At 46.3% G+C, this 8,526-nt stretch overlaps 1 long non-coding RNA gene across 2 annotated transcripts; it reads left to right on the forward strand.

Moving 5' to 3' along the window:
- The first annotated feature begins 2,389 nt into the window (after positions 1 to 2,389).
- LOC128088295 (uncharacterized) lies at positions 2,390 to 8,025 on the forward strand. Of its 2 annotated transcripts, none has more exons than XR_008210215.1 (3): positions 2,390 to 2,478; positions 3,250 to 3,339; positions 5,796 to 8,025. It is a non-coding gene; the product is annotated as an uncharacterized LOC128088295 (long non-coding RNA). The 2 variants fall into 2 exon arrangements; XR_008210214.1 differs by lacking the exon at positions 2,390 to 2,478 and adding an exon at positions 2,599 to 2,650.
- The last annotated feature ends 501 nt before the right edge of the window (positions 8,026 to 8,526 follow it).

Consider the following 8,526-nt stretch of genomic DNA (forward strand, 5'->3'; position numbering starts at 1 on the left):
TCTACCACTCTCTTCTCCCTAAAAGAACGACTGGTGTTGCTGTACTTAACAGCATTAAGCTCTTATGCTGCGTTCCACTGATTTCCATTTTCTAAAAATCAGAAATAGGGAACTACAGCATTAGACAACATCCTCATGACAGCAAATAATGGAATTGTCCCACCGTAGACATGTGGGTGTTCAGACAGACACTTCCTAAGCTCGGTTTGCTCAGAGGCTCTCGGCACAGAACACGAATCATCACAGCAGCACTGGCAACAGCAGACACACGAGGAGACACTGAGCTGTGCACAGCTTACCATGAGAGCTTTGCTTTTCCAGGTATTGCAGTCAGGTAGCCCAAGTACAGCCACTTGGCAGCCCCTCCAAAAGAAGAACTGCACCTAAACCACCAACGCACACCACAGAGGTTGCCTTCTTGCTCACACATCCCTGTACTTCCAAGGTCCCTCGCTTCAGTAGAAGCAGCTGCAATTGCTGCAGGCCAAATTAATGCAGCATGTTAAAGAAGAGATCAGCACACCTGCTCTCTAATAAAGATTTTACTTCTGTTGCTATATTTATTCTTGTTTCACTCAAACTAAAGTAAATGCTATGCAGACTCAAAGCTGCTCTTTGCGTATGGAGAAACGCAGCAAGGGCCCCCAGGTACCCCCAACTCAGGATTAAATAAACCATTATGTTACCTCATATGCTCTGGGTTAACTCCCATGCCTGGATACAGTTCGTACTTTCTGGGCTGAAGAGATCTTGGTGAATTAAATCATCAGTTCATCAGCTAAATGAAATATATACACACACACATATACAGGCAGTAGTCAGCTGCACTCCTCAGGGTCACTCACTACACTATTTCCTACAGTGCACCTATACTTAAAGCAGAAAGATTTGACTTGGAAGCCTAAGGAACAGGCATTTTTCATCATCATCAGGGTGCTGTTTTCCCAAGGGGAACGGCCCATTCGCACAAGGCACTGCTGACCTCCCCACAGGCCACACAACGCCCAGCTCCCTGTAGGAAGAAAACACTTCAGAAAGATGCATCTCCTGTAGAGCCCCAACAGCGAGCACAGAAAATACCTCCAGACAAAAAAAAAAATGCTTACCCTGAGGCAAGATTAGAGCATAAAACATACCTTTGCATCTTGAAAGAGCAGCCCAAGCAGCTCCTGATGAGCCCTCGGCGGCCATCAGCGCCCACTGCAGCACTGCTCAGAACGTTCCAGAAGCGCTCCTAACCTCACCATGAGCAGAGCTCACAGGTCACACGTCATACTTCGTACTTCCCCTTTCCTTTGATTTCAGTCTCTCTTTTAAACAAAAACACCTAGAACTCCTACAGAACCCACCCTGAGGCATTCAGCAGAGCTGTGGCTGATAGGGGCAGCTGTGGGGAACAGCCTCTTCCCCACCCCTCCATGACCACCTCAAAGGCCCTCAATCCCCCCATTTTATAATCATATATATCATCTGACTAGACTTGATAACATCCCCCTCAATTATCACCTCTTAAATCCATTTCTAAGCGGGAAGAATCCTGCTTTAATCCCACCCAAACTACCCACCATTAAATGCTTCCCATTGAGATCTCCACTCACGGGGTTGGGGTTAGCAGGGCCGTGTTTCTCAGCTAATGGTGGTGTGACCCACATGCTGGTTCAGTGCTTGTCTGCCATTAGAGACTGCTTGTGAGAGCAGCCGGACCAAAGCGGAGTTCAGTGAGTGTCACCCAGGTATATGACATGGAGTTATCAGCCTCAAGCAGCGAGCTGGAACCAATCTGCAACATCAGCAAGTCCCTGCTAATTCCCAGGCACTGTTATCAGCCATCACGTATCTTGATTGTGCCTCCAGACTGTATCTCCACTTCCAGATGTGAGCCCTGTGATTCAACATTATAAGGTAAACGCTGAGACCCCATGCAGGATCTGCTACCCTCCACTTTTATTTCCTTTTACAGCAGTTGTGTGTCTCTCTCCTGTGTTTAACGTGGATGAAAGCATGAACAGCCTTGTCAATAGGAAATGTGATGCTGCATGGTATGCTTGTGAATCTGAGGCTTGAAGCAGAGTGCTAAAACCTCTGTTGCCATAGCTTTCATCCCTCTTAGACTTACATGTGTCACATAAGCTGAATGAGGTACACAGCCAAAGCAGAATAGGAGTACAAGAAAAGAAAGAGCTGCAAGCAGAGCAGGAATCCTTTCTTTTAATTTTGGCTTCATGATTCAATACTTATGATGTCAATAACTTCACATGGTAAACAGCAAGCTAACAAAAGGCACGTGTGGGAGGGAGTTAAAGTGGAGGCCGGGATGACTGGCATTCCTTGCAATCAGTAGTCAGCTTCAAAGACCTGTGTGTTCATTTGGACCTCTCGTTAGCACTGGTGGCCATCCCAATGGAGATGCTAATGCCAGAAAGGCACAACGGTCCCATTTATACTGTGTTGGCATGTGCCTGAGTCTAGGTAACAAAGGTAGGAAATATTTCTTACATAACTATTCAATCTCCTGGGTACCTTGTGTACTGCTAGAGGAGGTAACAATAAATGTGAAGGTGTCTGCAGGAGTTAGTTCATTTTGTTTTCTGCCCTGTGAAAGGTAAAGGGAAACGTTTCAGCCAGCAAGGCTGCCTTGGGAACCTTACAGGTGAGTAACAAATTGTTCTCTTTGATAGTGTTTGTAAGAGGTGCCAATCCACACTAGGGCTGTAAAATAAGAAAGCAGCTGTTCTGTGCTGGTGCCCTGAATGGCTTTGGGTATTCCTGTGCTGAGAAGTAAGCCACACAAAAAAAGGGGGGGGAGGGATGGAAGGTACCTGGGTAGGTAGCAGTGACAGAAAAGAAAGGGCAGAATTTGCTTTTTAATCTGCTGCTTCTATCAGTCTTTGTTTTTTAAACTTAAGAAAAGTCAGGAATCCTCCTGTTACGTTTTGGAGATCAGCATGGGATTTATTATGGAGAAAGCCAGAAGGCAGCAGTGTAGCAAGAAAAGGTGAACCTGGGCTCAAGGGGCCCACGTGCTGGGCCCTCAAAAAAGGGTTTTGATTCTAGCTACTGCTTCCCATCCTGTGTGGCTCAATCCCAAGGCAAAGTGTATCGTAGAATAACTTTCAGTGTTTATTATATCTTTCTGTGCTGGTTAGTGCTGAAGGCAGTGTATCATGAAGAAAATTGATGCAGCCCACGTTTCTATTACAATGGGGCACTTGAATGTGTGCTCTGTGGAACTTTTTTCCCCACGTGAAGGTTAGAGCTGTGTCCAGAGGTCTGGTTTGGGTCCTACCATGTGCTCCAGCTGGCCAAGATCTTGAAGGTTGCTCTGAGCATCAGCTGAAGGTCAGTGGTGTGTAACCTATATGTATTACTTGACTATAAGTACAGCTATTCCTTAATTAGATTAATTACCTGCATGGCTTTGTGTGAAGATGCACAAATAGATCTGGCATAAGGGAGTGCCACACTAACAGATTAGAGAGAGAAACAAGCAGAAAAGGTGTTTGGGGGCTGTTGAGTCATGGCCTGAACCACTGATTGAGCACCTGGGGAAAGGATCTGGTCAGCCTTGGGAGCACAGGTGAAGGCAATTCAGCTGTGTGGCCAGAAGGGATGGAGCCTGGCTGCACCTCTCTTAGACCTCATTTCAGGGCTGACTGCCACTGGGGAAGGATCTCTTTCTGGAGATATCTAGAATCTTCTGATAGAGGTGAGCAATCTTCTTCCTTTATAGCATCTATGTGCTGCTCCTTCTGTCATCGTGCCTTTGTTGTAATGCCTTTCCCATTGCATTGGTTTGTCCAGTTGCTACGCAAGGTTTGTGGTAAACAAATGAGAGGTAAACAGTCTTGTAATCTGAAGACCTACAGGCACAGAGCTTTAGAGGTTGTGGGCAGTTTCAGGCACAGGCGTTACTCTTTTCTGGCACTGAATAAATCAAAGCTTATGTGAATGATGGATGTATGTGCAAGTCAACTTAAGCCTGATCCAGCTGTCAGTTGGTTTCTGCAAGTTTATCTTCTCCTGTTGCCCTGCAGCAGACCTGCAAGTGTTCACAGCTGTTGAGATGAACAGCACGTGTTTGCAGCTGCATTCTGTTCCCAGCACGTCAGGAGATTGTGATGAGATCTGAGAAGGGGCATAGAGGGAGGGTGAGCGCTTGGGGAGGGCTCTGCTTACACAGGTGTGCTGAGAGTAAATACAGAACACTGGAGAGAGGGAGCAAGCTGGAGTTGCCGTCAGGGTGGAAGCACGTTCTGCTGGTTGAACAGCACTTGCCTGGATTCAGTTCTTGGTTGTTCAGTCAGATTTCAGACAAAGCTTTTAGTTTGCCATGCAAATAGGTGTCACCCAGGGAGTGTGGGGCTGTCAGGAGGGCTGGCCGGCCCCTAGAAATGGGGTTCATTTCTTAGGGTGGTGGTGCATCTCCAGGATTTGTTCCTCGTGTTCAGCAGAAGTGGTTGGACGCACTGCTGGTAGAAGGGAATCTGTGGGGGGAGCTCTGTTGGGGACACATTAAGGATGCATCCTCTCCTTCCACAGTAATAATGAAGGCTGCTCACAGGACCTGCCAGGCAAGCTCCAGTGAACATTATTGGAATGAATCTGATATAGTTTATTTGTGTTTCCTCTGTAGTCTTCTAATTTGGCTGCCTGTAGCCTTGGGCTCGTCTCCTTATTATGGTACTTAATGGAAATAAAATATGTGCAACACCTGTCGCACTTGGACCTGAGCTCACCTGGGGTCTCTGCCTCAATATGAATAATAATAGCATCAGATTATATTTTTGAATGATTTGCTTTGTGCTTCTATACCACTGCATAATTAAATACAGCAGGGCTGTATTTAGATTGTTTTTCTGTTGCTAGGCCTATCTCAGGGCATTGCATGGAGTTAATCAGTTTTGAATAAGAAAGGCTGTGTGAAGGAGATGCCAGAAGGTTAATCCACCTACTCAGACCTTCCTGTGCCACGGGCAAATGGACTCTGGTTTACTGCTGTGGATCAGGATAAAGCATTGACCCAGAAGATCTGGCAGTGGCAAGACCCCTGTGCTATCTGGACTAGCACTGTGTATGCTGAGGGATCAGGCTGTGGGATCTGCTTTATCCTTGTGGATTGACACTGAACTGCTCTTCACACAACAAGCATTTGGGGTGAAGGGGCTGAAAGCTTGACTTGTGAAACATGCTCTGCTTGGTAATCCTGCGTGCAGGCTTTTATCGAGGCAAAGAAACTGAGATGAAGTACAGGAGACTGGGTAACAGGTGTCAAAAATATTGCCTCATGTGCACGTTTTAATTTGGCTTTTAGGTTTAATACTTGACATTTTTAACTGAGTAACAGTAATACGTGTTTATGGAGGTAATAAAACTAATGCCTTGAATGTGAACCTTTCACTGAGTGTAAGTGACGAGGAACTACAGAGGAGCTACCTCAGTTGTAAAAATAATAGAAGCAGATGGGACTGGCACAAATGTTCCTGAAGTTAGTGGGAGAGTCCAGGATTTAATCTAAATTTAGGACTTGCTTGGGCATATTCAGAATGGGTCATTCTTTTAATGTTTCTGCCTGCAAAGGGTTTCTCAGTGTGTGCCAGAATAGAAATGCACGTTGGAGGAAGGACTGTTGGAGCACACGTCCTGCAGTGATGCCTCTCCATTGCTACAACTTATGTTTGCACGAAGGATTTATTTAGCATAATAAACATAAACAAGTGGGACTGGGGGAGGGTTCTGTAAATCCTCATGGGATGGCAGAGTGAGAGTGCTAACAGGTGTCCCTTGGTCTCACGTAGCAATCTGATAGACCATATCACTGCTGAGCAAATGGAGCCCAAGCCCAGTCTGCCTGCATTGGATGCAGAGTGGTTGTTGTCATTGCTGCTGCCTCACTGGAGTGCTGAGCTTCACTCTGAGTTAATGCTCAGGTCAGGACTGTCTGGGGAAGGCTTCCTGTGCCTTTCCATCAGGTTCCACACTGCTTTCTGCTCGTGGCTTTTAATAAGAGGAGAGGATGTGCGATCACTGCTGTGCAGCTCTAGGTGCTGGGATCTGGGGAAATACATCTGTGTGCCCTTTCAGGGTTTAGGGATGGCTTCTGTGTGGCTGTGGAGAGCTGAGAAAAGCCTGCTGAGCCAGGCAGCCCACGCAGCTGAGGAATCAGAGTTGGGAAACGAGGTCTCAATGGGTGTCCATCCAAACTGTGCTGTTCCTGCACAGAGCTGAAAGCCTTCTCTGTGGAACCAATTAGACTTGTTAGGCCTGACAAAGTCACTTCTACAGCGCTGAACAAATACCAGTGAGGTTTTAATTTCCTCCCACAATTGCTTGTGATACCAGAAAACATCATCCAGTTTTGTTTATACTCGAGTAGCTCAAGTACAGCAAAAACAGAAGCAATCAGAAAAGCAGCAGCAGGTTTAACAGGGAAATGTTCTCTCATAAAGCCTTCTGACTTTGCACAGGCTAGATGCAATCCCTTGGTAGATGACATTCTTTGCAATAGGGTTTTAATTGGCCTCCGACAGCTGCAGCAAGATTGCTTCTGGAGTACCTGAGCTGCTGTTTCCAATGCTGGTTCCAATCTCAGTGTCGCAGTGTGCCATGAGCACATCTAACAGTGTTGAATGGAGCAGGCTGGCCTCTGCTTGTGCTGATCAAGAGAGAAACTCAGGTTGAACTTTTTAGTAATTCCTCGTGCATCGCCCTGTTTATTAAAGATGCCTATAAAGGAGCTCATCTAAGGAAGAGTAATTGGAAAGTTCTGGAAATGGAGCTCATTCCAAATGTCTTGGGAGTTACTGTGAATGCCTGGTTGCAGTTGGAAACTCGAAGCGATGACTTTAATGGATTAAAGCTGATTCTGAAAGAAATATTACTGACTATTTTAGAACAATTTTCTTTATATGGAACTACTCGAGGCCTGCAAGCCTATCTGGTGCCTGAAAGGAGGAATGCTTTCTGTCACAGCAGTCCCAGCCACCTTCTGTTGAGCTTCCTTCTTGCTGTTTGCAAGCTGTGGTGAGCTGAAACAACTGTGCAGCAGTTACATGCAAATCCATCCCCCGCTCTTCTCCCAGGGCTTATCGAAATAGCAGAGGAGTTGTCACACATCCCAGAGTGGCAGAGATGATCATCAGCGTTGACGTTCTGGGTGAGAAATGTGCAGTGGGAATTCAGGAAGCCCTTTAAAAAGTCTGGATGTCTCCTAGGCTTTGCTTTGCTTTCATTCTCTGCACAAACAAAAATCCCAACTTTTTTTTTTTTTTTGTATTTATTCTGAAAATCGGCAGCCTATAGAAGGAGAAGTTGCTATTGCAGGAAGAAACAAGTTGACAGCTGACTGCTGAAAGGGCTGATCCTGCAGCTGGCGTTGGTATTGTGCTAACTTGCACCACAACTGCAGAGATGTCTTAAGGGCCAAGAAGGAAGATGAAGTTGGGCCGTCACAAAGCATCCCTTCAGGGAAGGGAAAGGCTGTGGGAAGCTGCAGACGTGGCTGTGTTTTTCCTTGGGCTCTGTGTTGCAGGAGCCAGTTGTGCTGCTTGCACATACAGGGGATGATTGTGGTGATTCCCACTGCATGGATAGCTCAGTGCTTCTGCTTCGTTTGCTTCTTCCTACGCTTGTGCAGCGTGGGTAGGATGCCCTGAGGAGAAAAAAACAAGATGAAGGCCACATAAAAAATTAAAGGATTTTTTTTAATTAATAATAATTAAAATGAGATCTCATGTGTTTATATTGTAATTGGAACCAAACTGTTGGAGCAGCTCAACGATGTGGAGGAGAGGTGGAAGCATAATGTTTCAGTGTTTGGTATTACATGAAAGTCCCAATCCAAAGCAGTGCCTTAAGGGAAGGGGGGAGGAGGCAATGGTGCAGTGCCATGGTGGTGCAGTGCCTTGCAGGACTGGGTTCATACAAGCATCTTTTACAGTGTCAATCCAGCTCCTGGCACAGGGCTCTCTCCCTTCTGCAAGCTCCTGCAACAACCTTCTGGTTTTATAGTGGAAGAATTTCCAGTGAGCAGGTGAGGCACGAAGCAGGCTTTTTCCTCTTCATGGGCTCTGTCTGTCCTCCCTGTACTGGGGTTCCTCCTCCAAATAAGACGTTCTTTCACCAGAACGGAGGTGACTTTTGTGTTAAATTGTGAAGGTCAGACTGTTTGGATGTGTGCCCCTGACACGGAGCCATGGGGAAAGGCTGCCACAGAATCCACCAGAGTGCTTCTCTTTGGCGTGGGAATTGATGTTCTGTAAGGAGCCAGATCCCCTGCTTGTAAATCAGTTCCGTTTGTAATATCTGTCAAGTGTTTGGGGACACCTAGGTATCTGATGCTGTATAAATGTCAGTTGTTATTACAGTTGCTTGCTCAGGTTATTGATTTCTCCCCTGCTGTTCTCCCTAGGATGGAGTGATTTGAGGCCTTAGGTAGATGAGCTCTTCCTCCTCCAGTTTGTCTTGCATACACTGTACATCAAACCTGCTTCCCCCAGCCTGCGGTGCAGTTTGGGTGTATCATTACCT

The sequence above is a fragment of the Tympanuchus pallidicinctus genome, unplaced genomic scaffold (assembly GCF_026119805.1).
Source record: "Tympanuchus pallidicinctus isolate F22 unplaced genomic scaffold, pur_lepc_1.0 scaffold33, whole genome shotgun sequence".
Taxonomy (NCBI): Eukaryota; Metazoa; Chordata; class Aves; order Galliformes; family Phasianidae; genus Tympanuchus; species Tympanuchus pallidicinctus.